The following is a 23,558-nucleotide window of genomic DNA, read 5'->3' on the forward strand; positions in this document are numbered from 1 at the left end:
CAATTCATGGTGGAGGGAGCCTCTAAAAACCCCAGTTTGGACCAATTCATGGTGGAGGGAGCCTCTAAAAACCCCAGTTTGGACCAATTCATGGTGGAGGGAGCCTCTAAAAAACCCAGTTTGGACCAATTCATGGTGGAGGGAGCCTCTAAACAGCTCAGTTTGGGCAAATTCATGGTGGAGGGAGCCTCTAAAAACCCCAGTTTGGACCAATTCATGGTGGAGGGAGCCTCTAAAAACCCCAGTTTGGACCAATTCATGGTGGAGGGAGCCTCTAAAAACCCCAGTTTGGACCAATTCATGGTGGAGGGAGCCTCTAAACAGCCCAGTTTGGGCAAATTCATGGTGGAGGGAGCCTCTAAAAACCCCCAGTTTGGACCAATTCATGGTGGAGGGAGCCTCTAAAAACCCCAGTTTGGACCAATTCATGGTGGAGGGAGCCTCTAAACAGCCCAGTTTGGGCAAATTCATGGTGGAGAGAGCCTCTAAAAACCCCCAGTTTGGACCAATTCATGGTGGAGGGAGCCTCTAAAAACCCCAGTTTGGACCAATTCATGGTGGAGGGAGCCTCTAAACAGCCCAGTTTGGGCAAATTCATGGTGGAGGGAGCCTCTAAACAGCCCAGTTTGGGCAAATTCATGGTGGAGGGAGCCTCTAAAAACCCCCAGTTTGGACCAATTCATGGTGGACGGAGCCTCTAAAAACCCCAGTTTGGACCAATTCATGGTGGAGGGAGCCTCTAAACAGCCCAGTTTGGGCAAATTCATGGTGGAGGGAGCCTCTAAAAACCCCAGTTTGGACCAATTCATGGTGGAGGGAGCCTCTAAAAACCCCAGTTTGGACCAATTCATGGTGGAGGGAGCCTCTAAACAGCCCAGTTTGGACCAATTCATGGTGGAGGGAGACTCTAAAAACCCCAGTTTGGACCAATTCATGGTGGAGGGAGCCTCTAAACAGCCCAGTTTGGACCAATTCATGGTGGAGGGAGCCTCTAAAAACCCCAGTTTGGACCAATTCATGGTGGAGGGAGCCTCTAAAAACCCCAGTTTGGACCAATTCATGGTGGAGGGAGCCTCTAAACAGCCCAGTTTGGGCAAATTCATGGTGGAGGGAGCCTCTAACCAGCCCAGTTTGGACCAATTCATGGTGGAGGGAGCCTCTAAAAACCCCAGTTTGGACCAATTCATGGTGGAGGGAGCCTCTAAACAGCCCAGTTTGGGCAAATTCATGGTGGAGGGAGCCTCTAAAAACCCCCAGTTTGGACCAATTCATGGTGGAGGGAGCCTCTAAAAACCCCAGTTTGGACCAATTCATGGTGGAGGGAGTCTCTAAACAGCTCAGTTTGGGTAAATTCATGATGGAGGGAGCCTCTAAAAACCCCAGTTTGGACCAATTCATGGTGGAGGGAGCCTCTAAACAGCTCAGTTTGGGTAAATTCATGGTGGAGGGAGCCTCTAAAAACCCCAGTTTGGACCAATTCATGGTGGAGGGAGCCTCTAAAAACCCCAGTTTGGACCAATTCATGGTGGAGGGAGCCTCTAAACAGCCCAGTTTGGGCAAATTCATGGTGGAGGGAGCCTCTAAAAACCCCCAGTTTGGACCAATTCATGGTGGAGGGAGCCTCTAAAAACCCCAGTTTGGACCAATTCATGGTGGAGGGAGTCTCTAAACAGCTCAGTTTGGGTAAATTCATGATGGAGGGAGCCTCTAAAAACCCCAGTTTGGACCAATTCATGGTGGAGGGAGCCTCTAAACAGCCCAGTTTGGACCAATTCATGGTGGAGGGAGCCTCTTAACAGCTCAGTTTGGGCAAATTCATGGTGGAGGGAGCCTCTAAAAACCCCAGTTTGGACCAATTCATGGTGGAGGGAGCCTCTAAAAACACCAGTTTGGACCAATTCATGGTGGAGGGAGCCTCTAAAAACCCCAGTTTGGACCAATTCATGGTGGAGGGAGCCTCTAAACAGCCCAGTTTGGGCAAATTCATGGTGGAGGGAGCCTCTAAACAGCCCAGTTTGGGCAAATTCATGGTGGAGGGAGCCTCTAAAAACCCGCAGTTTGGACCAATTCATGGTGGAGGGAGCCTCTAAAAACCCCAGTTTGGACCAATTCATGGTGGAGGGAGCCTCTAAACAGCTCAGTTTGGGCAAATTCATGGTGGAGGGAGCCTCTAAAAACCCCAGTTTGGACCAATTCATGGTGGAGGGAGCCTCTAAAAACCCCAGTTTGGACCAATTCATGGTGGAGGGAGCCTCTAAAAACCCCAGTTTGGACCAATTCATGGTGGAGGGAGCCTCTAAACAGCCCAGTTTGGGCAAATTCATGGTGGAGGGAGCCTCTAAAAACCCCCAGTTTGGACCAATTCATGGTGGAGGGAGCCTCTAAAAACCCCAGTTTGGACCAATTCATGGTGGAGGGAGCCTCTAAACAGCCCAGTTTGGGCAAATTCATGGTGGAGGGAGCCTCTAAACAGCCCAGTTTGGGCAAATTCATGGTGGAGGGAGCCTCTAAAAACCCCAGTTTGGACCAATTCATGGTGGAGGGAGCCTCTAAAAACCCCAGTTTGGACCAATTCATGGTGGAGGGAGCCTCTAAAAACCCCAGTTTGGACCAATTCATGATGGAGGGAGCCCCTAAACAGCCCAGTTTGGACCAATTCATGGTGGAGAGAGCCTCTAAAAACCCCAGTTTGGACCAATTCATGGTGGAGGGAGCCTCTAAACAGGCCAGTTTGGGCAAATTCATGGTGGAGGGAGCCTCTAAACAGGCCAGTTTGGGCAAATTCATGGTGGAGGGAGCTTCTAACCAGCCCAGTTTGGACCAATTCATGGTGGAGGGAGCCTCTAAAAACCCCAGTTTGGACCAATTCATGGTGGAGGGAGCCTCTAAAAACCCCAGTTTGGACCAATTCATGGTGGAGGGAGCCGCTAAACAGCCCAGTTTGGACCAATTCATGGTGGAGGGAGCCTCTAACCAGCAGAGTTGGTGGAAATCAGGGTGGAGGGAGCCTCTAACCAGCAGAGTTGTGGGAAAGCAGGGTGGATGGAGCCTCTAACCAGCAGAGTTGGGGGAAATCAGGGTGGAGGGAGCCTAGTATTAGCAGAATTGTGCAACGCTTATGGTGGATGAGTATGAGGATGCGGAGGAATTGGAGAGGTTGAGTACAGACATGGAGTTTCATGTTGGGGTGCTTTACACAGGTGGGCCCAAAAATGAAGGCTCTATCCAGTGGTGGTTCATTTTTATCAAAGTGAGCCGGTCGGCACTCTCAGCTGACAGACGGGTGCGCTTGTCAGTGATGATGCCACCGGCTGCACTGAACACCCTCTCAGATAGGACGCTGGCGGCAGGACAGGACAGCACCTCCAAGGCATATAGGGCAAGTTCAAGCCACAGGTCCAACTTCGACACCCAATACGTGTAGGGCGCAGAGGGGTCGGAGAGGACAGGGCTGTGGTCGGAAAGGTATTCCCGCAACATGCGCCTATACTTCTCACGCCTGGTGACACTAGGACCCTCCGTGGCGGCACTTTGGCGAGGGGGTGCCATCAAGGTGTCCCAGACCTTAGACAGTGTGCCCCTCGTTTGTGTGGACCGGTGAGAACTTGGTTGCCTACTGGAGGAACTGCCCTCCCTGCCGCCAACGTCACATGCTGGAAACATCTCCATCATATTCTGCACCAATTGCCTGTGGCAAGCATTGATGCGATTGGCCCTCCCCTCTACCGGAATAAAAGACGAGATGTTGTTTTTATACCGGGGGTCAAGGATAGCAAAGATCCAGTACTGGTTGTCCTCCATGATTTTGACAATACGCTTGTCGGTTGTAAAGCACCCCAACATGAACTCAGCCATGTCTGCCACAGTGTTAGTTGGCATGACTCCTCTGGCCCCACCGGAAAGTTCAATCTCCATTTCCTCCTCATCCTCCATGTCTACCCATCCGCGCTGCAACAATGGGACGATTCGAAGTTGCCCGGAAGCCTCCTGTATCACCATCACATCATCGGACAACTCTTCTTCCTCCTCCTCCTCCTCCTCCACCTCCATTAAACGCAGTGAAGCGGACAGATGTGTGGACCTACTCTCCAGCTGTGATGGATCGGATGCTATCCCTAACTCCTCTGTGTGATCTGAGTTATCCCTGATGTCAATCAGGGATTCTCTCAGAACACACAAGAGCGGGATTGTAAGGCTCACCATCGCATCCTCAGAGCTCACCCTCCTTGTGGACTCCTCAAACACCCGTAGGATGTCACAAAGGTCTCTCATCCATGGCCACTCATGGATGAGAAACTGAGGCAGCTGACTTTGTGGCACCCTAGGGTTTTGTAGCTGGTATTCCATCAAAGGTCTCTGCTGCTCAACTACTCTATTCAACATCTGAAACGTTGAGTTCCAGCGTGTGGGGACGTCGCACAAAAGCCGGTGTTGTGGCACATGCAGGCGTTGCTGGAGAGATTTTAAGCTAGCAGCGGCTACTGTCGACTTGCGAAAGTGGGCGCACATGCGCCGCACTTTCACCAGTAGCTCTGGAACATTGGGGTAGCTCTTTAGGAAACGTTGCACCACTAGGTTGAAGACGTGGGCCAGGCATGGAACATGTTGGAGTCCGGCAAGCTCCAGAGCTGCTACCAGGTTCCGGCCGTTATCACAAACGACCATGCCTGGGCCCAGGTGCAGCGGCTCAAACCATATTGCCGTCTCATCGAGGAGGGCATCCCTCACCTCGGAGGCAGTGTGCTGTCTGTCCCCCAAGCTGATCAGCTTCAGCACAGCCTGCTGACGTCTACCAACGCCAGTGCTGCAACGTTTCCAACTCGTAGCTGGGGTCAATCTAACAGCGGAGGAGGAGGCGGTGGCGGAGGAGGAGGCGGTAGAGGAGGAGGAGGAGGGGGGTGTTCTTCTCGTGTCCCTGCCAGGAATGTTAGGCGGGGAGACGAGGTACACCGGGCCAGTTTGGGAAGCAGTCCCAGCCTCAACTACATTCACCCAGTGTGCCGTCAGTGAAATGTAGCGTCCCTGTCCGCATGCACTTGTCCACGCGTCGGTGGTCAAGTGGACCTTTGTGCAAAGCGCGGAACTAAGGGCCCGCCTGATGTTGAGTGACACGTGCTGGTGCAAGGCGGGGACGGCACACCGGGAGAAGTAGTGACGGCTAGGGACGGCATAGCGAGGTGCCGCAGTTGCCATCAGGTCCAGGAAGGCGGGAGTTTCAACAAGCCGGAACGCCAACATCTCCTGGGCCAGCAGTTTAGCGATGTTGGCGTTCAAGGCTTGCGCGTGTGGGTGGTTAGCAGTGTATTTCTGCCGCTGCTCCAATGTCTGAGAGATGGTGGGTTGTTGTAAAGAAGCGCCTGATGGTGCCTTTGATGGTGCAGGAGAAGGAGATAAGACAGGAACAGGGGAGGATGAGGGAGAAGTCAACAAAGTGGCGGAGGCAGATGAAGTGGTGTCCTGGCTCGTCCTCTGGAGTGCATCGCCAGCACAGTCAGCAGTGGCAGTGGCAGAGGCAGAGGCAGTGGCAGAGGCAGTGGCAGTGGCGTGAACGGCAGGCGGCCTTTGTCCTGCCGTTGCTGCCTGCCACTGATTCCAGTGCTTGGATTCCAAATGACGGCGCATTGAAGTGGTGGACAGGTTGCTCTTCTCAGAGCCCCTAATCAATTTCGAGAGGCAAATTGTGCAGACAACACTATATCTGTCCTCGGCGCATTCCTTGAAAAAACTCCACACCTTCGAGAAACGTGCCCTCGAGGTGGGAGTTTTTCGGGGCTGGGTACGAACTGGAACATCTTGGGAGATTCCGGGTGTGGCCTGGCTTCGCCTAAGCTGCTGACCTCTGCCTCTGCCTCTAGCTACCCTTTTTGGTGCTGCACTTGCCTCAACATCCACACTACTTTCCCCGCTTGACATCCCCCCTGTCCAGGTCGGGTCAGTGTCCTCATCATCCACCACTTCCTCTTCCAACTCCTGTCTCATCTCCTCCTCCCGCACAATGCGCCGGTCAACTGGATGCCCTGACGGCAACTGCGTCACATCATCGTCGATGAGGGTGGGTTGCTGGTCATCCACCACCAAATCGAACGGAGATGGAGGAGACTCTAGTGTTTGAGCATCTGGACACAGGAGTAGGCACGGGACGCCCTGTGGCTTCACTGCTACCTTGCTCCCCAGAACCATTCCCCCGACCTCGCCCACGGCCTCGTCCACGTCCCTTTCCGGGAGCCTTGCGCATTTTGAATTCCCAGTTAGAAATTGGCACTATATACCAGTAGTAAAAATTGTGGGTGCACGTAACCCCAATATATTCTTTGAATTCCCAGTCAGACAATGGCACTGTATACCAGTAGTAAAAATTGTGGGTGCACGTAACCCCAATATATTCTTTGAATTCCCAGTCAGAAACTGGCACTGTATACCAGTAGTAAAAATTGTGGGTGCACGTAACCCCAATATATTCTTTGAATTCCCAGTCAGACAATGGCACTATATACCAGTAGTAAAAATTGTGGGTGCACGTAACCCCAATATATTCTTTGAATTCCCAGTCAGACAATGGCACTGTATACCAGTAGTAAAAATTGTGGGTGCACGTAACCCCAATATATTCTTTGAATTCCCAGTCAGACAATGGCACTATATACCAGTAGCAAGAAATGAGGGTATTTATAACCCCAATATATTCTTTGAATTCCCAGTCAGACAATGGCACTGTATACCAGTAGTAAAAATTGTGGGTGCACGTAACCCCAATATATTCTTTGAATTACCAGTCAGAAACTGGCACTATATGGCAGTAGCAAGAAATGAGGGTATTTGTAACCCCAATATATTCTTTGAATTCCCAGTCAGAAACTGGCACTGTATACCAGTAGTAAAAATTGTGGGTGCACGTAACCCCAATATATTCTTTGAATTCCCAGTCAGACAATGGCACTATATACCAGTAGCAAAAATTGTGGGTGTATATAGCCCCAATTCTATTGCTAGGGGACTTGCAGGGTATTTCTGAGGTGAAGGTGGGGGGCAAACCGTTGGAACGGTGATTTGGGGTGTATATATGGGGTATACGGGAATACACTGTCAGTGTGTTCCATTCAGGATCCTGGGAAAGCTGGGTTGCGGCGATTGAGCCCGTCAGTGCCATGTTACACTGACAAGCTTCTCCCTGGAATTTAGCTCTTACAAGAGCTGTTGTGGTTGTCTTCTCCTTCCTATCTAGCCTGTCCCTGCCTACCCAGAATCTAAGCCCTAGCTAGCTGGACGCGAACCTGGGCGTCGCTGTTCTTTTAAATTAGAGGTCACATGTTTTCGGCAGCCAATGGGTTTTGCCTACTTTTCTCAACGTCACCGGTGTCGTAGTTCCTGTCCCACCTACCCTGCGCTGTTATTGGAGCAAAAAAGGCGCATGGGAAGGTGGGAGGGGAATCGAGTAATGGCGCACTTTACCACGCGGTGTTCGATTCGATTCGAACATGCCGAACAGCCTAATATCTGATCGAACATGAATTCGATAGAACACTGTTCGCTCATCTCTAATCATTATGTGATTAGTAAAGTGGAAATACATAATAATAATACCGCCATACAGATATAATGTAGCCATACAGCGCCCACATACAGTACACCGAAATAACACTGTCCTACAAATAAATACTAAAAACATAGAGTGCATATAAATGATACTGTCACACTGTGCAAAACAATAATACCACTATATAGTGCACACGGATAATACTCCCATACTATACACATTAGTAGTGCTACTACGCAGTACACGTAAAAAAACACTTTTGTGTTTCAACAAGTCGAAGTGCGTACATGGATGTTTTTGTGTATGAGTTGACTGCCCCCTACTGTCCACCATGAGCTTATGTTTCCACATTATATGATGGTGAACGATACAATCTTTTTATTTTTTGACAAAATCCAGTTGTTTGAGGATCATCCAGACACCCGAGCTCTGAAATTTGTCATCTTTATTGTATTTAGATAAACTTGTACAAAACATGGAGGTGTCGGGGATTGAACCCATGGCCTCATACATGCAAAGCACACGCTCTACCACTGAGCTACATCCCCTACATAACAATTCCTTTAATGTTCCCAATTCTGAGATGAAACAACACATTGCATTGAGCCCCTGTACTGAGGGGAAATAATCCCAGCAGGTATTAGGCCCTATTTAGTTACACATCTCTGCCGCTGCCCACAGCCACCTTTGCTTACATTTCAGTCCTTTAGGGGGCCCCATGCATCAAATATCATGTAGCTGAGGCTGAACAGTGTCAGGATGTTGTTGACAGCGATGTGATATGCAACACACAGGGCCCCCTGGAGGGCTGAAGTGTAAGCGAATGATAGATAGCAGGACTATTTTTCTCAGATCTCAAAAACAAAAGAAACACCGAGCAACCCGTAGTGGAGATCGTACTGATAGTGATAATTTCAGATGACAAAAAACAGGCTCACCTTTTAGGTAGTGTGCATACACAACTGTTTTGTTGATGATGGGATCACTTGGCCAAGGATCCCTCTCAGGATTGGATGCAGCTGCAGGGTACCTCACACCTCACGGGTGTATGTATGGGTGTATGGAACCTTGCCTTCCGCCGGGTTAACAAGCCTCCTGGCCTGACGGTAAAGAACTTTTACACCTGAAGAAGGGCAGAGTTATGCCCGAAATGCGTAGTGTGTTGTTCAATAATAATCGTATATTTACTCATCCATTTGGCAAGCGCAGGTCCTTTGTGTCCAAGTTTGCAGTCACTAAGGAGCACTATTTATTACATCACTGGCCATGTATTTCTATACATGTATTGTGTCAGCTACACCGCCCCCTAGTGGTCACTATCGACATAGGAGTCTAAAATGGTGAACAGATAATATTCAGCCTTTATAATACAGACGGGCAGAGGTTTCCTGAATTCCTGCACATTCATCAGTTTTCTGGATCTTTGATATTTTTGTAGTTGTTTATCACAAAACATGGAGATGCCGGGGATTGAACCCGGGGGCCTCATACATGCGAAGCATGCGCTCTACCACTGAGCTACATCCCCTATACGAAAACCTCTAAAAATACTCCAATTCCAGAGACAATATACTACATGTAGCCCTATTGTGTTGTTATTACTGGAAATCCTTATGTGATTAGTAAAGTGGAAATATATAATAATAATACCGCCATATAGATAAAATGTGGCCATACAGCGCCCACATACAGTACACCGAAATAACACTGTCTTGCAAATAAATATTAAAAACATAGAGTGCATATAAATGATACTGTCACACTGTGCAAAACAATAATACCACCATATAGTGCACATGGATAATACTCCCATACTATACACATTAGCAGTGCTACCACGCAGTACACGTAAAAGAAACACTTTTGTGTTTCAACAAGTTGAAGTGCGTACATGGATGTTTTTGTGTTTGAGTTGACTGCCCCCTACTGTCCACCATGCGCTTATGTTTCCACATTATATGATGGTGAACGATACAATCTTTTATTTTTAAGCTTATTTTTTGACACAATTCAGTTGTTTGAGGATCATCCCGACACCTAAGCGCTGAAATGTAGCATCTGTATTGTATTTAGATAAACCTGTACAGGGCATGGGGATGCCAGGGATTGAACCCGGGGCCTCATACATGCAAAGCACGCGCTCTACCACTGAGCTACATCCCCTGTATAACTATTCCACTAACGTTCCCAATTCTGAGATGAAACAACACGTTCCATTGAGCCCCTGCACTGAGGGGAAATAATCCCAGCAGGTATTAGGTCCTATTTAGTTACCGATCCCTGCCGCTGCCCACAGCCACCTTTGCTTACAATTCAGTCCTCTAGGGGGCTCCATGCGTCTCATATCATGTAGCTGAGGCTGAACCGTGTCGGGACGTGGTTGACAGCAATGTGATATGCAACGCACAGGGCCCCCTGGAGGGCTGAAGTGTAAGCACGACTATTTTTCTCGGATGCATTGGGAGCATAAGTAGGAACGTCGTATAGGGGATGCAGCTCAGTGGTAGAGCGCATGCTTTGCATGTATGAGGCCCCGGGTTCAATCCCTGGCACCTCCATCCTTTGAGACAAAGAACTACAAAACATCAAAGGTCAGTAAAACTGATATACAGGCAGGAAGTCACACAAAATATGTTCGGGGATAATACGAAGACGGAATTTAATGTAAAAGAGCTTAACCTTTTGTCTGTAGAGAAAATGATGGACACTAGGGGGCAGTCTAGTCCGCACAATACATGTACAGGAATACATTGCCGGTGATCCTGCAGCATCTGGTGACTTCACATCCTACCACCAACGTGATATGCCAGAAATCCAGTATAAATTATCATGTGCCCGACATCTTGCACCTCCTGTCATTGTGGAGCCGAGCCCTGGTCTACAAGGATCCATATCCAATATGTCCTTACAAGTTGAAGTGCGTACATGGATGTTTTTGTGTATGAGTTGACTGCCCCCTACTGTCCACCACGCGCTTATGTTTCCACATTATATGATGGTGAACGATACAATCTTTTTACTTTTAAGCTTATTTTTTGACAAAATCCAGTTATTTGAGGAACATCCAGACACCTGAGCTCTGAAATTTGTCATCTTTATTGTATTTAGATAAACCTGTACAAAACATGGAGATGCCGGGGATTGAACCCGGGGCCTCATACATGCGAAGCATGCGCTCTACCACTGAGCTACATCCCCTATGGGAAACCTCTACAAATACTCCAATTCCTGAGACAATATACTACGTGTAGCCCTATTGTGCTGATACTACTGGATATCATTATGTGATTAGTAAAGTGGAAATATATAATAATAATACCGCTATATAGATAAAATGTCGCCATACAGCGCCCACATACAGCACACCGAAATAACACTGTCCTACAAACAAATACTAAATACATAGAGTGAATATAAATGATACTGTCACACTGTGCAAAACAATAATACCACCATATAGTGCACACGGATAATACTCCCATACTATACACATTAGTAGTGCTACCTGAGCTACATCCCCTATAGAAGGTGCATTAGTCTATATTGGGTTCACAAGGACACTAACAGCTCAGTGACATGTACCGCAGTTCCGTTTTGCACATTTCCGGTCTGGACGAAACCACCAGGAGATCTCATGAGACAAATCTCGCCAGGTTCCCCCAACAAATGCTCTCAGTGCTGCCCCCTCCTGGATTCAGCAATCTGCCTCCTAAGGCCTCACAGCAGATGTAAACTGGGACTGTCCTGGTGTCCCAAGAGGCCCCCGCTACCATAGGGCCCAGTAGGAGTGCACCATATGCCCTACTAGCAGTTACCCGCGACTTCGTCTGCGGGTTGGCGGTGGCGCTGAACCGCTTATATTTCTTGTCCCCCATCTCTGCCCCCAGTTTCTTGTCCCCCCAGTTTTTTGTCCCCCCATCTCTTCCCCCAGTTTCTTGCCTCCCATCTCTGCTCACAGCTTCATGTCCCCCCCTACATCGGCCCCAGTGTAGTTGGACTCACCTTGCCACGCTCCCCCGCCGCTCTCTCCGCTCGCTCACTGCACATAGTTGTCGGGCGGCTGGTTGCCTGTGGCATATATGAGGCAGAGCAGGGACCTTGCGCTGCTTTCCTGGCTTGTCAGTCTTTCGCTGCACTGCGGAGCCGAGCCCTGGTCTACAAGGATCCGTATCCAATATGTCCTTACAAGCTGAAGTGGATACATGAATGTTTTTGTGTTTGAGTTGATTACATCCTAGGCAGATAGACTGCAATAGAGCCGCCGGTATTATACAGTGCATTGCAGAATACCGGCGCCTCTATTGCAGCCTACCTGCCATACGCAGCCAGCCGCCCGACACCTATGAGCCGCGGGGGAGTGTGGCAAGGTGAGTCCAACTACACTGGGGTGATGTAGGGGGGGGGGGGGGGGGGACATGAAGCTGTCCTCCCCCGGGACACCCCCTCCCCAACCCCCTGTCCCTGCTGCACTGACCTGTTATGTGGTGTGTCGGGTGCAGCAGCCTCCTCCTTAGCCATCCGCGAAGTGTGTAGGTGGCCTGGGATAGCTAGGGCGCTGGGACCATGTGGGCTGCCGCCATCTTGCTCACTGTGTCCCTGCTGAATCGGCACGCCCACCTTCAGTCCCCAACCTATGGTGCCGCAGCCCTGGCTCCAGAACCCGCCCACAGCCTGCCATGCACCAATAGGAGGTGCGTGCACAGACCAGCGCTGGCAGAATGCCAGCTGTTACAGCTGTGTCGGAGGGTTTTTTGGAGGGTCACGGTGGCGATTTGGGGTGAGTGGCCCACATTTAAAGTAGCCTATTACCTTTTCCTGGGCAATATGTATGTGTGTGTGAAATTTCCCCAAAATCCATTCAGCCGTTTGGCTGTGATTGAGGAACAAACATCTGAACATTCAAACACACAAACATCCAAACTCACACCTTTATAATATTAATAGGATACGGGCAGATGTTTCCTGAATTCCTGCACATTTATCAGTTTTATGGATCTTTGATGTTTTTGTAGGTGTTTATCACAAAACATGGAGATGCCGGGGATTGATACCGGGGCCTCATACATGCGAAGCATGCGCTCTACCACTGAGCTACATCCCCTATGGGAAACCTCTACAAATACTCCAATTCCTGAGACAATATACTACGTGTAGCCCTATTGTGCTGATACTACTGGATATCATTATGTGATTAGTAAAGTGGAAATATACACTCACCGGCCACTTTATTAGGTACACCATGCTAGTAACAGGTTGGACCCTCTTTTGCCTTCAGAACTGCCTCAATTCTTCGTGGCATAGATACAACAAGGTGCTGGAAGCATTCCTCAGAGATTTTGGTCCATATTGACATGATGGCATCACACAGTTGCCGCAGATTTGTCGGCTGCACATCCATGATGCGAATCTCCCGTTCCACCACATCCCAAAGATGCTCCTCTATTGGATTGAGATCTGGTGACTGTGGAGGCCATTGGAGTACAGTGAACTCATTGTCATGTTCAAGAAACCAGTCTGAGATGATTCCAGCTTTATGACATGGCATTGCATTATCCTGCTGAAAGTAGCCATCAGATGTTGGGTACATTGTGGTCATAAAGGGATGGACATGGTCAGCAGCAATACTCAGGTAGGTTTTGGCGTTGCAACGATGCTCAGTTGGTACCAAGGGGCCCAAAGAGTGCCAAGAAAATATTCCCCACACCATGACACCACCACCACCAGCCTGAACCGTTACCGATACAAGGCAGGATGGATCCATGCTTTCATGTTGTTGACGCCAAATTCTGACCCTACCATCCGAATGTCGCAGCAGAAATCGAGACTCATCAGACCAGGCAACGTTTTTCCAATCTTCAATTGTCCAATTTCGATGAGCTTGTGCAAATTGTAGCCTCAGTTTCCTGTTCTTAGCTGAAAGGAGTGGCACCCGGTGTGGTCTTCTGCTGCTGTAGCCCATCTGTTTCCTCAAAGTTGGACGTACTGTGCGTTCAGAGATGCTCTTCTGGCTACCTTGGTTGTAACGGGTGGCTATTTGAGTCACTGTTGCCTTTCTATCAGCTCGAACCAGTCTGGCCATTCTCCTCTGACCTCTGGCATCAACAACGCATTTCCGCCCACAGAACTGCCGCTCACTGGATGTTTTTTCTTTTTCGGACCATTCTCTGTAAACCCTAGAGATGGTTGTGCGTGAAAATCCCAGTAGATCAGCAGTTTCTGAAATACTCAGACCAGCCCTTCTGGCACCAACAACCATGCCACGTTCAAAGGCACTCAAATCACCTTTCTTCCCCATACTGATGCTCGGTTTGAACTGCAGGAGATTGTCTTGACCATGTCTACATGCCTAAATGCACTGAGTTGCCGCCATGTGATTGGCTGATTAAAAATTAAGTGTTAACGAGCAGTTGGACAGGTGTACCTAATAAAGTGGCCGGTGAGTGTATAAATGCCATATACCTGCCCATAATAATAATAATACCAATGTAATACTGCCATATAGGTGGTATGTAGTCTCAGAAACATGAGCATTTTCACACTGTGTATGAGGGGATGTAGCTCAGTGGTAGAGCGCATGCTTTGCATGTATGAGGCCCCGGGTTCAATCCCCGGCATCTCCATGTTTTGTCTTACATAATAATCACTAAAAAGAGATAGGAGTGCACCATCTGCCCTATATTTAATGCGGCCCTGTATTCCCTGCTCATATAATACCGCCAGACAGTTCACCTATACCACCTTATCATATCCAGGGGCCCCTCCCAGATGTTTTGAGAGAGTTGGAGAATAACAGAGGGGCCTTGAGCCTCCTTGTGCACTTAGGCCCATGTATATCTGCCCTCCCCGCAGCCCCTGGAGCTATGATCTCCTCATTACACAATATACACATTTACATATATCTGCCATATATTGGAGCATTTGTTGGTGCGGTCGTGTATTTGGTGTAACTGCTACCTCTGTCTTACTTATCATTATAGGCTCCTAGATCACAAAATATTATTATATACAGTAAAAAAAGTAAAAACAATTTACACAATCTTTTTTTTTTTTTTTTTTTATTTACTTTTTTTTTTTTTTTAGGAAGAATTTGCCATGGAATAAAGTATATGGCACCATCCGGGTCTGGAGCTGCCGTGTCCTGTAACGGATTGTAGTTCAGGCTGTTCTTTTTCCAGGCTTGGATATTCTTTCTGGATAGAGAAAGATAAAATGTTATTATTTCTATGTTACATGTCACATACATCTGATAGGGCGGAGGGAAAAGATGAAATATAGATGGCTTACCTTCCATTATTTTGGGATGTCTCTGTTCATAGCCCTTCATGGTGAGTTCACAACCAGGGCTGAATACAAGGCAGGATTCTCCCCTGAGGTTATTGTTGGTGCTTCATTGGACGAAGTGCTCACGGCACACGGGGCACAGAGAGTTGGAGTGCAGCCAGATCGAGATGCAACCCTGATGAAAGTTATGAGTACAGGGAAGCTCTGTGACTCGCTCTCCAATCTCATATTCAGTCATGCAGATTACACATGACTGGGCCTCCTCCTGAGGTATTACCTCTCTAGTGGGTAAGTTCTGAATCTGCAGAGCTCTCTTGCTGAATCGAGGATACTCTCTTTCCAGCAAAAGAAGATATTGTGCATTTGGTGAAAGTGGTTGCGTTTCCGTCATCCCACCTATGCCCAGCAGCCGAAGGAAGCTACTGAATACACGAGTTATAGGGTGGTGGTATACAGGAGACCTGCTTGGAATTGGAACCTCAGGGGGTCTGCGGCTGGGAGGAACCGGATTTGGCCGTTGAAATTCAGTGGTGTCAGCTGTGGATCCACTTGCTGGACGGTTGTTATCACTGCTACTCTCTCCTATTATTCTGGAGGGCTCTGCAGGGGCGGGTCTTAATGGAGAGCGGCTTCTTTCCCTGCTCTCTTCTAGTCCTCTGTGCTGTGGAGGAGCTCTGTCGCGTCTCCCTGTCCTCGCAGTGATAGGATTCCTGCTTCTTTGATGTCCAGTAGAAGGTTCTCCACGATGTCCTAGGGATGACCTCAGTCTATGGACAATTGCTGCCTGACCTGTAAATATATAAAGGTAACACATTTAGCCCATAGGAATGGATCCTGTTATTGCTAAGGGTTTTGAGGAGAAGAGACCCCAGTATAGTGAAGTTCAACAGTAACCTGAATAAAGATATATATCATTCACTGGATGAAGGGACGCCATCAACTAATATTGGACAAACTGGGCCCCATAATCACAAAACAATAAGTCGTCTGAAATTTTTTTTTATTCCCAATAAATAAATAAAAGAACTCCCAGCAATGTTAAATCCCCAATGCTAAGGGCTAGTTCACACGTAAAAACCGCCTGGCTTATTTTGGTCCCGAAAAAAAACGCTTGCTAATTAGGAAGCGTTGTTTTTTACCTTGAGGCGTTCTTTGGAGCGTTTTCTGGAGCAGTTTCCTCTCCCCTAAAGCGAATAGAAGGGAGGGAAAACTGCTAGCGGAAAAATGAAAGCTAGCAGTCTCCATAGACCACCATTGTATGGAGGCAGGTTTTGAGGTGAAATCTGCTGTCAAAATCTGCCTCATTGCCCCCCGTGTGAACTAGCCCTAACGGTCCCGCTGCTCATAGTGTATAGTAATCATACAGGGACCAAAACAATAATAATCTAATGGGGATTTATAGAGATTATTAGAAGCCTAATCTAATGCCAAACAAAGATCTTTGGGAGATATAATTGTCCAACCTGATAATCGCGGGGATTAATGCATGTCCATAGCATATGCCATTAAGAACAACAGGGAGGCATAGAAGGCACTCTCCCCAGTAAACACTAACCCCAATGGGCTGTTAGTTCCCTAAATTAACTGGAAACACAAGCAACAGCCTCTCCCTGTCATAGACTTGTATGTGCGCTGGCCACCAAGGATTAAAGCCCATAAGTTCCCTCTCCACACAGGTGAGCGCTAGCTTTCCCCCAACCAGGGCCGCACCTCTGAGGCGAGGTCACGCAGCCGCCTCAGGCAGCACTTTCAAAGGGGCGGTAATTTTACCAGTTTATTTTTTTCCTTATTTTTTCTCTTAACCAGCCCAAGACAGGATGCCCTGAAAACAGATCTGAACAGTAATGTCCCAGATGTCACGTGGGGACGTCACGTCTGGAACATTGCCATAAAGTCCTGAAGCCTGTGCTAGGAGTAACAATGGATCCCGGAGAGGTGAGTTACACTGTTTATTATGCTTCTTCACCTCCCCTGAGTCTCTGATTATTATACTCCGGGGTCTGAAAAGACCCCAGGGTATAATAATAGCGGCAGTTTCTCTCGGGGTTAGCCTTGTTTGTTCCGGTGCCCGTTCAAAGAGGGTAACCTCAGCAAAAACTCACTTTGCTGATCATATTGATGTATGCTTGAGCAGTTACTCTGTACTGCTGGAAAGCTGACAGTGCTTGTCCATAGACAAATATTATCTGGAGGGAGGGGGCGTTCCTCCCAGCTCACCCAGTACAGCGCAATAGGCACTGCTGTGGAGAAGGATGTACCTGAGTGACTGTCAGGAACGCCCTTCTGACTGTAAAGAGCTACGGTACCAGGGCCGATAGTTCTTTACCCGGGGCACAGATTGGGAAAGCCGACAGTGCGCTGAATTCAGATCATTGTCAGCGTTCCAGCAGTATATAGAATTGCCTACGCCCAAATCGGTGAAAGGTCCTCTTTAAGGGTCTGGGGGGTGGCAGTTTCTTTTCTGAACAAGGTAGTGATGGGAGATATGAAGAAACTGGACAGAACGCTAGCTAGTAGCGAAAAAAAGAAGCAACATGCCCTATCTGCGCAGAATCAGACGTGAATTCCATGGCTTGACCATTTATTCGGGCCTACACAGGAGTGGGTTGCCGCGATAGGAAGCTGATGCTGCATCGGCATTTCGTCGCGGAATGTTCAAATGGAATGTTCCGTGAAAAAGATATGAAGGTCACAGCTCTTAATATAGAAAAAATGATAATAATTTAGAAGTGCACTACTCACGTGTCAGAGCCGTCAGCGTTGTAGCAGGATTCCAAAAGATCGGTGCACGGATAATGGCTCTCTCGGCTAAGCCAAAATGCAGCAACAGGAAAAGACAAAAGGATATATCCAGCACTCGGAATCCGGCCTAATAAAAATAAAACTTAACTTTTATTAAGAAATGGTCATTCTTCCATTACAAAATTATGATCATACAAGGGACATTAGCTTACCCCTCGTATGATCAAACAATTTTTAATGGAAGAATGACCAATTCTTAATAAAAGTTAAGTTTATTTTTATTAGGCCGGATTCCGAGTGCTGGATATATCCTTTTGTCTTTTCCTGTTGCGGAATGTTCCGTGACCTTTTCCTCCGTGTGAACATACCCTTTGAGTGGGGGGTTTAATGTTGTTGGGATTTCTTTTATTGATTTATTGGGAATAACAGTTATGTTTTAGACGGGTTATTGTTTTGTGATTATGGGGCCCAGTTTGTCAAATTGCCTGAATAAAGAACTTCTGTTTTCTATCATGGGCAGGGGTGGAATTCGGAGGAAAGTAAAACCCACCCCAAACGACTAGGAATGGAAAATGTGCTGTTTACCCTGAAACATTGCTCAGCAGAGCCCAGGGATAACTCCTCCCAGGAAATCTCCTCTAGGGTGGGGGGAATATTGTCTCTCTCTTCCTGAACAATTCACTTACCTTGATTCTCCGGTCGGCGCAGCCATGTATCATTGTCAGCTATCAGCTGACGCAGCTCTCGGGCGCTCATGGCTTAGTTACCAAGGCGGATCTGATGAAATATTAGAGAACTAAGTTCTCAGGTGGCTCCGATATTACTGGGCCCTGATCAAAGATCAGTAAGAAGGAATGGAAGTAATCACTAGATATGTAGTACAAACTAGTTCGCTCTTCCAGAACCAAAGTGAAGTGTCAGCAAAAGCATCAACTCAAGAAATGGCTGTGATGTCACAGCGCTCAGGGTTTATATACCCTCAGGGTTCCGTTATGACATCATCATATGCAAATATGTGCATTATGACATCATCATATGCAAATATGTGCATTATGACATCATCATATGCAAATGTGAACAGAACCTCACATAATAGGTAAGCAGATCCTAGTTTTATGACATCACAGAAGTAAGGTCATGTGACTGTGTGTGTGTGCAAAAAAAAAAAAATAATAATAATAATTTGAATTAAAATCTGGATGTGGCTATTTCTAGGTACCGTACCTATGAACTCCTGGCTATTTTTAGGTACCATCCGTGTACCGTGCCTATAAACTTAAATGAACTGCAGATGTATCATATTTATCCCAGTAAATTTTCACTTTATTAAGACATTTATGTTACAATGGCTAATCTTCCTGGCACTGCGGACATCCATCCACTCTATAACAATCTTCATGTAGTGTGGAACAACAAGAAAAACAAGTTGTCAATTTTTTAGACTTTTTCCCCAAATCAAAGTGGCAAATCAGACATTTCTCCATTTCCTTGCAATTTTTTTGTGTTTTGGTTGTTTCCCTTTTTCTCCTCTTTGTGGATACCTTCATCCTGAAAAGGCACAACTACCTGCGGACGCGCAGATGAAGATTTGCAGCTTGTAGAAGGTGGTGTATTTCCATCAACTATATCCGGAACATTTGAAGTCTCAGCACCTGCAACATCTTGATGTACAGACTGGTTATATGACAAGCTGGGTTGTAACAACGAAGAACCTCGTCTGGCATTGTTTTGGATAACCTTGATTTCTTCCAAGTAGTTTAGAAAGGTTGAAGTTCCGTGATTAGATAAAATATCCGCCAACTGAGTTAGGGATTGGAACGCCAGATTGTACTTAGCAGTACTACTGAGTGGTTCTTCGTCAATAGTCTCTTGTTCTTCCACAGCACAATATAAATCAAATTCTGTGTCTTCAAAACTAGGCTCAATTTGCAAATTTTCCCAGTATTTTTTGTGGAAGCAGTTCCTATCATACAAAGGAATTGATTGGGTTTCTCTCATTAAAAGCATGTGTCTGCATGGAACACAATATTGTAGCCGGAAACTGCAGTTACACAAGTTAACAGAACTGTCGTAAGCTTTTGAGTGATCGCCATTGCATGTTTCGATTATGGAATTCTACAAAATTTGCAAATTTGGCTTCATCGTTTGAAAACTCTTTAGAACTTTGCAAAAGAACCGTACACCAACTTCTGTAATTTCCTGCGATGCTGAATGAAGGTGAGTTTGCAATGGCGGATCAATTATTCTAAATGTTTTAAGCGACTGTTGAATCTGTTTATGCTGTAATCAGTTATCTATGAACGTTATGAGTTCTCAAGAAGAAAAAAAGTTACCTGGCGCCCGTATATAGAAAACCCTGGAAGGGGGCTGAAAATAGGCAGTTGCAGCTCTTACCCGGACACCAACCAATGAGGTGGTGGAGGTTAATGAACAAGAAAAATAAAACCCGGGATATCTATAGAGCGCTACTGTGTGACAATAAAACAGAAGCCAATTGCATGCAAAAATAAAACCAAATTATTGAGTCTTTATTCATTCCAATTGACAGTAGAAAAATATGCAAAAATGTAGGCTACGCGTTTTGGGCGTCTTCCTCAGGCCACTAAAACAATAGTAGTAAAAAATACACAGATCAGCAGATTGCCAAAACTTAAAACTATTACAAATATAGAAACAGTCTATGGTATGTTCAGAGCAGGAAACAAGTTGTAATGTCACAAACATGTTATATACAAAGTTAAAAACTGAGACAGTAGTCTTATCTTACATTCAGTCAATCAAAGGTTCACATGTAGAGTAAATCTGTAATAAGTTATATCAGAGGATGTTACTCACAGATGTCCTGAACTGTCAGAGCATAGGAATCAGCTAACCTGCGCTCCAGACAGCCAGAACTAAATAGACTACCTGGGCGACACCTAGGCCTCGTGCATCACAGGGAGCAGGCGTTTACAGGTGGATATGATTACGAGGAGGTGTATACGGGTGTGGAGGTGTATACAAGTGAGGAGGTGCGCCATATACATATACACAAACAGACGCACACATATAAACACATACATATACATACACACACACACACACACACACAAAATCTCACAATTAGCGAATGATTATAAGGAGGTGTATACAGGGGTAAAGGTGTATACAGGTGAGGAGGTGCGCCACATACACATACATATACACATACAGACGCACATATATATACACACATACATACACACACACACAGTGCTGCATATAATGGTGGTCATGTTTTGATAATATTCGTACATATATATTAAAATTGACATTAAAGCATATCGGAAAGACATGGCTATGGTTATGTGAAACAATACTGGATAAATTGGATTTATGAATCAAGCAATTTAACTAAGCTAAAAAATACAAATGTACGCTTATATGAACACACCCATATAAATAGTGGCATATGACAATAATACAAACAAGAAGAAGAGACAAAAATGTATTAATTATAAAGGTAGAAAAGGTTGAGTACCGAGGATTAACCTAATGCCTAAAGCCCAGATAAGGGGATATGGAGGTCTTGTTTCCAGAATAAATGGACTGACAAATGTATGATGCAGGCTTATATACATACATATATAAAAATAATCGTAATTGATGTTAGACTGAGGATTCCACCACATCATTCAGACCGTGTGGATAAAGGGTGTTCAATTTATAGATCCAATAGGATTCACATTGTCTAAGTCTTTGAAAATGGTCCAGGATGGAATCAGGTATATGTTCTATGGGCAGAATTACTGTGTTGCTAAAATTGCAATTGTTCATTACTCTGTAGTGGGCAGATACAGAATGTTTCTGGTACCCTTTATTGATATTAGACCTATGCCTGTTTACCCTACAATGGAATGGTTGGATGGTGCGTCCGATATATTGGAGATTGCACGGGCATTCGAGTAAATAGATGACATATTTGGTGGTACAGTTAAGTATAGTCTGTATCTGAAATGTTTCTTGGGTTATGTTAGATTTGAATGATATTGCTTTATGGTGTATGTTCTTGCAGCATAAACACCGGGTGTGTCCACATTTGTACACTCCTGGTGCTGTTAGGGGAGATGTTATACTCAGAGGTTTAGGGTTGCGGAGCCTGCTGGGGGCAAGAATGTTCCGCAAGGTGGTCGACCTTCTGAAGGTGACCCTGGGATGAGCGGGGAGGGCTCGATTGAGGAATGGGTCACTACGTAACATGTTCCAATGTTTGGATAATATTGCTTTGATCTGTTTGTGGTCAGAATTAAAGGTTGTAATGAAGTTATTGCATACTTCAGAGGGTGTGTTATTTATCAAATGAGAAGTTTTGTCTTCATTTTTATCAGTATGACAGGTAGACTGACTTAGCTGTGAAGCCCTCCGGTAAGCGTTATCCACTAGAGGTTTAGGGTATTTTTTCTCCCTGAATCTATGTTTGAGAATGTTTGCTTGTTGATGGTATGTGGTGTCAATATCTCAGTTTTTTCGCACCCGTTTGAATTGGCTATATGGAATATTGCGCAGCCAAGGGCCATAATGGGCACTGTTGAATTCTAAATAGCTATTAACATCTACTTTTTTAAAATGAGTGGCCGTAGATAGGGTCCCATCTGGAGTGATGGAAATAAGCAAATCAAGGAATTCAATAGTGGTGGTGGAAAACTGATGCGTGAAAGAAAGGCCTAAATTATTGTCATTAAGTGTAGAAATGAATTGATGTGCTGATGATTCATCTCCCTTCCAAATGAAGATGAGATCATCAATATATCTCCTAAATAGGGCTATGTGGGTATGAAAGTAATGTGAATGGTAAATATAGGTCTCCTCAAACAGTCTCATATAGAGGTTTGTGTAGGATGGAGCGAATCGCGTCCCCATGGCGCAGCCCCTGGTTTGTCTATATACCTTATCCTGAAATGAAAAAATATTATGATTCAAAATAAAATCTATACCCGCCAGTATAAACTGTTTATGGTGCGTAGGCATGGATGGATTGGATGATAGAAAATGATCAATAGATCGGAGGCCCTCCTGGTGGGGAATATTGCTATATAATGCTGACACGTCAGCAGTGAGTAATGACCACTGTGTGACTTGGTTATGCTGACTGTTAACTTGGTGAAATTCTCTAATCAATTGTGCGGAGTCTTTTAGATATGATGGTAATTGAATGACTAATGGTTGTAAATGTAAATCTATAAAATGTGTGTATGATTTTGATGATGACGTTATTAGTTCTTTCATGCAAATAGTCACTGTTGGTAAGCTTCGAAACTTTTCCTGAAGATTAGAGATGAGCAAACGCCGTTCGATCGAATAAGTATTCGATCAAATATCATGGCGTTCGATGTATTCTTTCACAATCGAATACCAGGCCGCATACGCAGTAAAAATTTGTATCCCCTCCCACTTTCCCTGGCGTGTTTTTTGCACAAATAACTGTGCAGGGGAGGTGGGACAGGAACTACGACAATGGAGGCAGTGAAAAAAATAGAAAACACCCATTGTGATGTTGTTATAAGTATGTTCTGTATGTTCTGTTCTGCTTACTTATTCTGCTTTGTCTGCCTAGCAACAGTGAGGTAGTAATGGGGGAGGAGCTGAGCTTACGGGGAGGAGTTGTTAGACAGGGAGCCATGATGGAGCATGGAATAAAGGGTTCTGATCTACAAGAGTAACCATCTCATAGTGGACTTATTCCAGAAGACCTGCATCCTCACTACAACACTACAATTGGCGACGAGGATTAAGAATCATCAGCTAAAGGTATTTCCCTGCTACAGAAAACTGTTTACAAGACTGCAATCCTAGCACCAGCCATGGCCTGCTTACCCTCCTTTGCTGCATTTGATGTGCACCAGCCCCAAGCAAACTTAGCAGCATGCTGGAATAAATGGCTGAAACGCTTTGAGATATTCCTGCAAGCAATGAGCATTACTGACAATGCAAGAAAGAAAGCCATGTTATTACACTATGCAGGGGAGCAAGTCTATGATATCTT

At 46.0% G+C, this 23,558-nt stretch overlaps 7 non-coding genes across 7 annotated transcripts; 2 read left to right on the forward strand and 5 right to left on the reverse strand.

Moving 5' to 3' along the window:
* Window positions 1-8,010: 8,010 nt before the first annotated feature.
* On the reverse strand, window positions 8,011-8,082 carry TRNAA-UGC (transfer RNA alanine (anticodon UGC)). Its single transcript has one exon. It is a non-coding gene; the product is annotated as a tRNA-Ala (tRNA).
* A 907-nt stretch (window positions 8,083-8,989) lies between these two features.
* TRNAA-CGC (transfer RNA alanine (anticodon CGC)) lies at window positions 8,990-9,062 on the reverse strand. Its single transcript has one exon. It is a non-coding gene; the product is annotated as a tRNA-Ala (tRNA).
* Window positions 9,063-9,625: 563 nt separating this feature from the next.
* On the reverse strand, window positions 9,626-9,697 carry TRNAA-UGC (transfer RNA alanine (anticodon UGC)). Its single transcript has one exon. It is a non-coding gene; the product is annotated as a tRNA-Ala (tRNA).
* A 323-nt stretch (window positions 9,698-10,020) lies between these two features.
* Window positions 10,021-10,092, forward strand: TRNAA-UGC (transfer RNA alanine (anticodon UGC)). Its single transcript has one exon. It is a non-coding gene; the product is annotated as a tRNA-Ala (tRNA).
* Window positions 10,093-10,660: 568 nt separating this feature from the next.
* Window positions 10,661-10,732, reverse strand: TRNAA-CGC (transfer RNA alanine (anticodon CGC)). The gene has a single exon. It is a non-coding gene; the product is annotated as a tRNA-Ala (tRNA).
* Window positions 10,733-12,563: 1,831 nt separating this feature from the next.
* TRNAA-CGC (transfer RNA alanine (anticodon CGC)) lies at window positions 12,564-12,635 on the reverse strand. Its single transcript has one exon. It is a non-coding gene; the product is annotated as a tRNA-Ala (tRNA).
* Window positions 12,636-14,082: 1,447 nt separating this feature from the next.
* On the forward strand, window positions 14,083-14,154 carry TRNAA-UGC (transfer RNA alanine (anticodon UGC)). Its single transcript has one exon. It is a non-coding gene; the product is annotated as a tRNA-Ala (tRNA).
* Window positions 14,155-23,558: the final 9,404 nt, after the last annotated feature.

The sequence above is a fragment of the Leptodactylus fuscus genome, unplaced genomic scaffold, assembly GCF_031893055.1.
Source record: "Leptodactylus fuscus isolate aLepFus1 unplaced genomic scaffold, aLepFus1.hap2 HAP2_SCAFFOLD_166, whole genome shotgun sequence".
NCBI lineage: Eukaryota > Metazoa > Chordata > Amphibia > Anura > Leptodactylidae > Leptodactylus > Leptodactylus fuscus.